Consider the following 7001-nt stretch of genomic DNA (forward strand, 5'->3'; position numbering starts at 1 on the left):
TGTTACCTACAGCCAATAACATACTCTCTGATAAACAGGAACTATAACAAAAATAAAATCACATTTAGTACCAAGTAGGCCCTAGGAACTTCTCATAGGCTGCCACACTTAATTCTCACAATAATGCCATGAGGTAGGTACTCTTGTCGCCACCATTTCACAGTCAAGGAGATCCAGGCACAGAGAGGTTAGGTAACACAGCCAAGGGCACACAGTAAGTATAACTGAGGTACGATCTGAATTCAGAGCCCATCTGCTTAGCCACTCTGTTAGGCTGACTCTCAGTAAATGGGGTGCCTGGCAACCCCTTTTCTCTCTCCCATAGTCCCCTGCCATTTCCATCCCTCTGCCCCCCACCCCTTCCCCCTTCTGAGATCCCTGCACTAGCCTGGGGACGTGCCAAGTAACCAAGGAGCTCTCGGTGGCATTTCAGAGGGTTCAGGTGCCAGCGAGTCCCTTTCTGGCTGATACTGCCCATGCTGGGCGGCGCAGGTGAAGGGGAGCAGAGAGCCCCTCCAACTCCAGCTTGGTCGGCGTTTCCTGAGATGGAAAGGGCAATTCCACTGGGAGGGGGACCTCGGCCCCTTGGATCTTGGGGACAGAGTGGACGTTTTCTCACTGGAAGGATGGCAGTTTTGTCCTTAGGGAGGACGGGGGATTTGGAAGCCCTTTCCTTCCCTTGAAGCACGGACCTGGGCAGGACCCCTAGGCTCTGATGAGTTGGTCCCGTCTGCACTGGGCAGGATGAGGGGGCACGTGGGCCGTGCTTTTGCCAGTCCTGCTAAGGTGGAAAAGGAGAATGAAATCAAGGAGCGTACGGGACTTAATCCCTAGGGTGGGAGGCGATGGGAGCTACTATCTTCAAGCCCATTTTGTGCTCGATTTCAGCCCATGGGGTGAAGGGAATGTGCAATACGAACGGCAATGAGGGAGCTTCTGTGCGAGCCGGTTTTCCATGGCTCCTGCCGTCCTAAGCAGTGTTCAAGCCGAGGGGGAGCCCTGACGCCATAGTGTAAGGGTGAGTCTTAATCCAGCCCAAATTAAAGGGCTGCAGGTTTACAATGAATTGGTTTGATTTAATAAGGTTGTTACCTACCATATACCTCCATCTCTTAACAGAGAGAATACATCTCTATTCTGCTAGAAGAGGTTTAATAGAAATACTGATGAATAGCTGAGCCTGGTTGTAGGATTTCTATTTCTGTTCCTAGCTCAGCTCAGCGCCTGCCTCGGTAACCTTGTCACTGGGACTGCCTGGCCGCTTCGCTCACCGGGACACTGAGACGCTGGCGGCGGTGCGCACTGCGCAACAGCCCCTTGCGAGGCTGGTTTGGAGAAACCCCAAGAAGGTGACGTCGTTCAGCGTCCTGGAAGCGCGCTTCTTGGCGGAGGCGGGCCTGGGTTTGCAGCCAGCGCACCCTCCCCCGAGGCCTCCCCAAGTTCTGCTCTTAATGGATTCCAGGTTGTTCCCATTTTGCTAAAAGCGGGATGCAGAAGCCTCGCCAAAGCCGCAGCAGCGCCACGCTGAGGCGCTGTGTTTGGGGAGCTCCGATCGTCAGTCTCTGCTCCCTCCTTTGGCTACCTTTCTGCTCCAAGGATCTCGGCAAAACTGTGAAATGATTGATGCGTTTCTTTGCTGTATCCTATCTGCTCTGTGTGGAAACTCTCCAAAAGCCTTCTAGGGGGAATTTTCAGCTTCTGAACATCTCCAGTGATTCCTGCCAGCCAGGGCAATTTATTTTCATTTTAACGCTCATTTTAATTCTCTCAGCGAGTCTCAAGGTTCTTTTAAAGATGAATGAAACTGAGGCTCAGGGAAATTAAGAAACCTGTGCTGGTTTCCTTCGCGGGAGAACTTGCACTCCATCTGTGGAGGGGCCTCCGTGGGCAGCTCCCACCAGTTCGAAACCCTCCGTGATAACTGCTTCCAGCTGGCCGTAGTTTTCTAACCGTTATCTTTTGTTCCAGTTGATTTTCTGATCCATTACTTCCCGGGATGGCAGCGTGCAGCCTCTTCAAAATACAGATATGATTGGGTTCCCCCCACCCGGGTGTGAAATTACCGAGGGCCCCCCATTGCTTTGCTGGCAGACCCCAGTTTCTCACTCCGGCCTCGGTGTCCTGTCCCATCCCCCCACCCCTCCATTGCACCACCTGGACTTCCACGACTCCCTTTCCCTGCCCGTAGTCTTTCGCGTCAAATGAGTAAGCTTCTGTCCTCCGTGAAGGCTCAGCTTGAGTTGCTCCTCGTCGAATCTATACTCATGGCAATTGTCCAGTTGCCCTGCACGACCCCTGGGCAGGACCCCCCCTGTCGGCAAGCTGGTGGGGGCTCTACCTTCTCTGGCCAGGCCCCTGCCCAGCCAGAGTCTGAGCTTCCCCAGCCAGACCACGCCCTGGGGGTTGGGACCCAGCTTCCAGGGCCTGAGCACTGGAGGTCAGAGCCATGGCCAAGGGGAGGCCCTTTGTATCTGCAGACTGGGGTGGACACAAAGGGGCAGGTGAGACCTTTTGAGCTGACCCATGAAGCAGGGTGGGCAGAGAAGAGGGGGCCAGCAGGGGTGGAGGTACCACTCTCCTGGGCACTACAAACATTGCGTGTAGCCTGCACCCACCACTGTGCTTCCTTGTCTTTCTCTTTGGAAGAGGATGTCAACTTGAGGTGCAGGCTATGCTGGAAGAGTTCTGGAGGTCAGACCCGACACAGGGCAGGGTGTTTGGTTTTGGCTGAGGGAGAGTTAAGTCCAGATGGAAGGCCAGTCCTGGACTGGCGAGGACCGGGGGTGATCAGAATGCAGGGTCAAGCACCGTGCCTTTCGGTCTAGGCCAGCCCCTTGAAAAGAGACTTCTAAGCTGGGATTTAGAAAGGGCTGTGGCAAAGGCCAGCCCCTTTAGCTGAGAGCTGAGCCATGGAAATTCACCTCCTTAACTCGCTTCACAGACCTGAGCACATATATCCCTGATCAATGCACGTTAAAAGGGACCAAGGCAAGCAGGAAGTTTTGAGAGGCAGGCAATCAGGTGGCTGGACATGTGCCATGGAGCTGGAGATGTCTGTTTTGAAGAGAAGACCTGGGGGCAAGGTAATTGTCCTCCAGTTAATGTTATCTATAATTCATATGGTGAAATACTATGTAAATAACCAGTGAAAGAGTCCACAGTGCACTCTGAATTGAAAAGAAGCAAAGCAATATGCTTAGTATATTTTATTAAAAATGTTAACAAATATACATACTGGCATGTGTGTGTCTGTGCGTGCATGTGAGTACAAACTTTTGGATATAATGTTTCAGATGTGTGACAGTTTACAAAAATCAGGTTTTTTGGGGATGCACAAACGTAACTTTTAAAATTTTTACACCTAAACTCAACTTACAACAGGGGTCCCATTTTCTATGATGGTGAAGAAACTGTTATCTGGCCACCACAGGGGGTTTGTTTGTTCCAGCCTCAACTTTGATCTTTTGGTGAAAAAATGTCAGTTGGTTGAAGGTTCTCCACTGGTCTCTATTCTCATGATGTGGCCTCTGGGTGCAGGGGAAAGTGTGATATTCTGGTGGGAGCTGTGGGTATGGAGGGGAGGGGGTCGGCCTGCCTGCCTGATCAAGGCTGGTCAGGGGAGGGGAGGTGCCACCTCCTTGATGGGTGGTTGCATGTGTCCCTGCTCAGTGGCCCCTGCTTGGGTGGACTGCACAGGTTTCCTGGTTCCGCGCTGGCTTTGTCCCGCAGATCTGTCTCAGAGGCACAGCATTGGCTCCTTTCCGCCTGAGACAGTATCTGCAGCCTGCCTCACTAGCTGTCATCCCCCGGCTAACCATTGACGCCTGGGGGTGATTGAGAGCTGCTGGGTCCCTTTCCACTGCTGTTAGCCCTCAGGTAATGGATGGTAAGTGGTGACAATGGGAGTTGCGGAGCCCACCCTCACACCTTTACTGAGTCAAGTCAAGACTACTGCCTGCAGAAATCTGAAATCAAAGCACAGATTCCTGACATTCAAGGACCACCCCAAATCTCACACATGGCTTTTACCCATCCTTTTCCAATCAGTGACCCACTGCCCTTACCACCATCATCACCCCTGATATGTGTACTGTTACGGTACGTGAATCTACCCCAGTAGAGACAAGGACATGTGGGTGGGTTCCTTTTTGGGTAACAGTGTTTCTTGAACAGTCCTGCACATGCCTCCTGGGGAACACAGGTAAGAGTTTCCCTAGAGTGTAGACTAAGGCTTGGCCATTCAGCCCCCAAGAGTACTGAGTCCTTCTAGACATGCCTAATCCTTCACAACTGTCCGACTTTCTAAATTATGCTAATTAGGGGGGCATGAGTATTTTGCTTTGTGGTTTTAACTTGAATTTCCCTTTTTGCTAAAGAGATTGATATCTCATGTGTTTCTTGGCCATTCACATTTCCTCTCCTGTAAAGTGCCTGTTCCACTGTTGCACTGATTCTTTTCTTTTCAGTTATCTCTTCCTTATTGAATACATCTATGTGTGTGTATATGGATATCTGTATCTGTACATTCATGCTCACATAGTAGTTTCTGTCTTGACTTTTCACTTTCATTTTGATGTCTTTTGAAGTATCTTAGTAGATTAGTATTTAATCTTCTTTCTTTGTAGCTTGTTTTCTAGGTCTTTTTCAAAAAAGTCCATCTCTACCCTTCAAGTTTTAAAGACCTTTTCTCTATAATGTATCCTTAATTTAAATTTTTACCTTCCACATTTAAGTGCTTAATCTACCTGGAATTGTGTGTATGATGATGTGAGGTAAGGGCTTAATTTCATTTGTTTCTATATAAATAATGAATTATCCCAGCACCATTTATTGATCAGTCCTCTGGTAGATTGAATCATGTCCCACAACATCTACCTGTTCTTAAACTTAATTTGCATCCTCGAGGAGTGCAGGTCCTAATGTCCTACAGGACATTTGAAGGTGTTATTTTTAGTTAAGGTGTGGCCAACTGAAGCAGCGTGGCCTCAAGCCAGATTACTGGAGGGATCAGAAAAGGAAGGAGTTTGCCAGGTGGTGGGAGCCACGGAGCCCCAAGGTGTGTTGGCCAGCAGCCCCAGTATGTACTGGAGAGGCCAGGAGAGCGCGAGCCATGATTTGGGACTTCTGGCCTGAAAACTGTGCCTATAAACAAATTCCTGTTATTAAACTGCAACCAGCTCGTGGCATCTGTGGTACTGGGTCTTAGGCAAATGAACGTAATCTTCCTTTCCTACTGTCATGCCAGCTGGGTTATAAATTAATTTTCCATATGCGAGGAAGGTTATTTCTGGCTCTCTGTTCTATTTTCACTGGCCTTTTTTGTTCATTTTGTGCCAATACCATACTGCCTTCATGACTGTTTTTTGGTATGTGCTAAAGGAAATCACTCCAATTTGTTCTGTTTCAGGAGTGTCTTGGGTATTCTTGGCATAATACATATATGTACATTTATATATAAATATTAGAATTACATATATTTTGGTTGGCATTTTATTAGGTCTAAAGGTAATTCGGGGGCTAATTGGCCATTATATGATATTGTATTTCATCGCATTAATATTTTCTGTATACTGCTTTATCTTTTTAGGTATTCTTTAATAGCTTTCAATAAAGGCTTTGCACACTTTTTGTTAATTTGTAGATGTTTTTATATATTAATATATGGTGTAAAGTGTATATTCTAAATTGCGTCTTTTTAAAAATTACGTTTTTGAACAGCTTTTTGCTGGCATATGGAAATGAAAATATTTTTATAGTTTGTTTTTAAATCTGGCAACCTTCTTAAGAACCTCTAATATTCTGCAGATGCTTTGGGTTTTCTATATACTTAATAATATAACCTACAAACAATAACAACTTCATTTCTTCCTTTCCAATACATATTTGTTTTCTTTCTTTCTCCTTCCTGCTTCTCTTCCTCCCTCCTCTTTTTCCTTTCTTTTACATTTACTGCCTGAATAGGACCTCCAGGACAATTTTGTTCTCTTTAATCTACTTTCTTTTTAGATTCCAAGAGCAGAGAGTTGAGTTAATTATACTCCTCAGATCATGGTGAATTATTCTAATTGATTCATGCAAAACCCCTCTACTCCGAATTTATTCCTGCTTTTTCCCACTCTCCACTCTCCCCTACTGAGACAGCCAAATATATTTAATGTATATGTTTTCCTTTGTATGTGTTCTAGGAAAATATGTTTTATGTGAATACATTTTTGTCTTTATTTTTCTTTTTGCATGGACAGACATGTGGAATCAAACCCAGGTCTCTGGCATGGCAGGCAAAAACTCTGCCCCTGAGCCACTATTGCACCACCCTGTATGAATGTATATATTTATTTTTTAACGTATGAATATTCCATACTTGTTGTGCACTCAATGGTTCACAATATTATCACATAGTTGTGTATTCATCACTATGATCATTTTTTAGTACATTTGCATCACTCCAGAAAAAGAAATAAAGAGAAAAAAAGAAAAAACTCAAACATACCATACCCCTTACCAGTCCTTCTTATTGACCACTAGTATTACCCTCTACCCAATTTATTTTAACATTTGCCCCCCCCATTATTTACTTATTTTCACTCCATATTTTTTACTCATCTGTCCATACTATACATAAAAGGAGCATCAGAACAAAGTTTTCACAATCACATAGTCACTTGTGAAAGCTTTATCATTATACAATCATCTTGAAGAAACATGGCTACTGGAACACAGCTGTACAGTTTCAGGCAATTCCCTCTAACCTCTCTAATACACCTTAAACTCAAAAGGAGTTATCTATATAATGCATAAGAATAACCTCCAGATAACCTCTCGACTCTATTTGAAACTCTCAGCCACTGACACTTTATTTTGTCTCATTTCTCTATTCCCCCTTTCACTCGAGAAGTTTTTCTAAATCCCTTGATGCTGCATCCCAGCTCGTTCTAGGATTTCTGTCCCACACTTCCAGGGAGGTTTATACCCCTGGGAGCCATGTTCCACGTAGAGAAGGG

Source organism: Tamandua tetradactyla, chromosome 12, assembly GCF_023851605.1.
Source record: "Tamandua tetradactyla isolate mTamTet1 chromosome 12, mTamTet1.pri, whole genome shotgun sequence".
Classification (NCBI taxonomy): domain Eukaryota; kingdom Metazoa; phylum Chordata; class Mammalia; order Pilosa; family Myrmecophagidae; genus Tamandua; species Tamandua tetradactyla.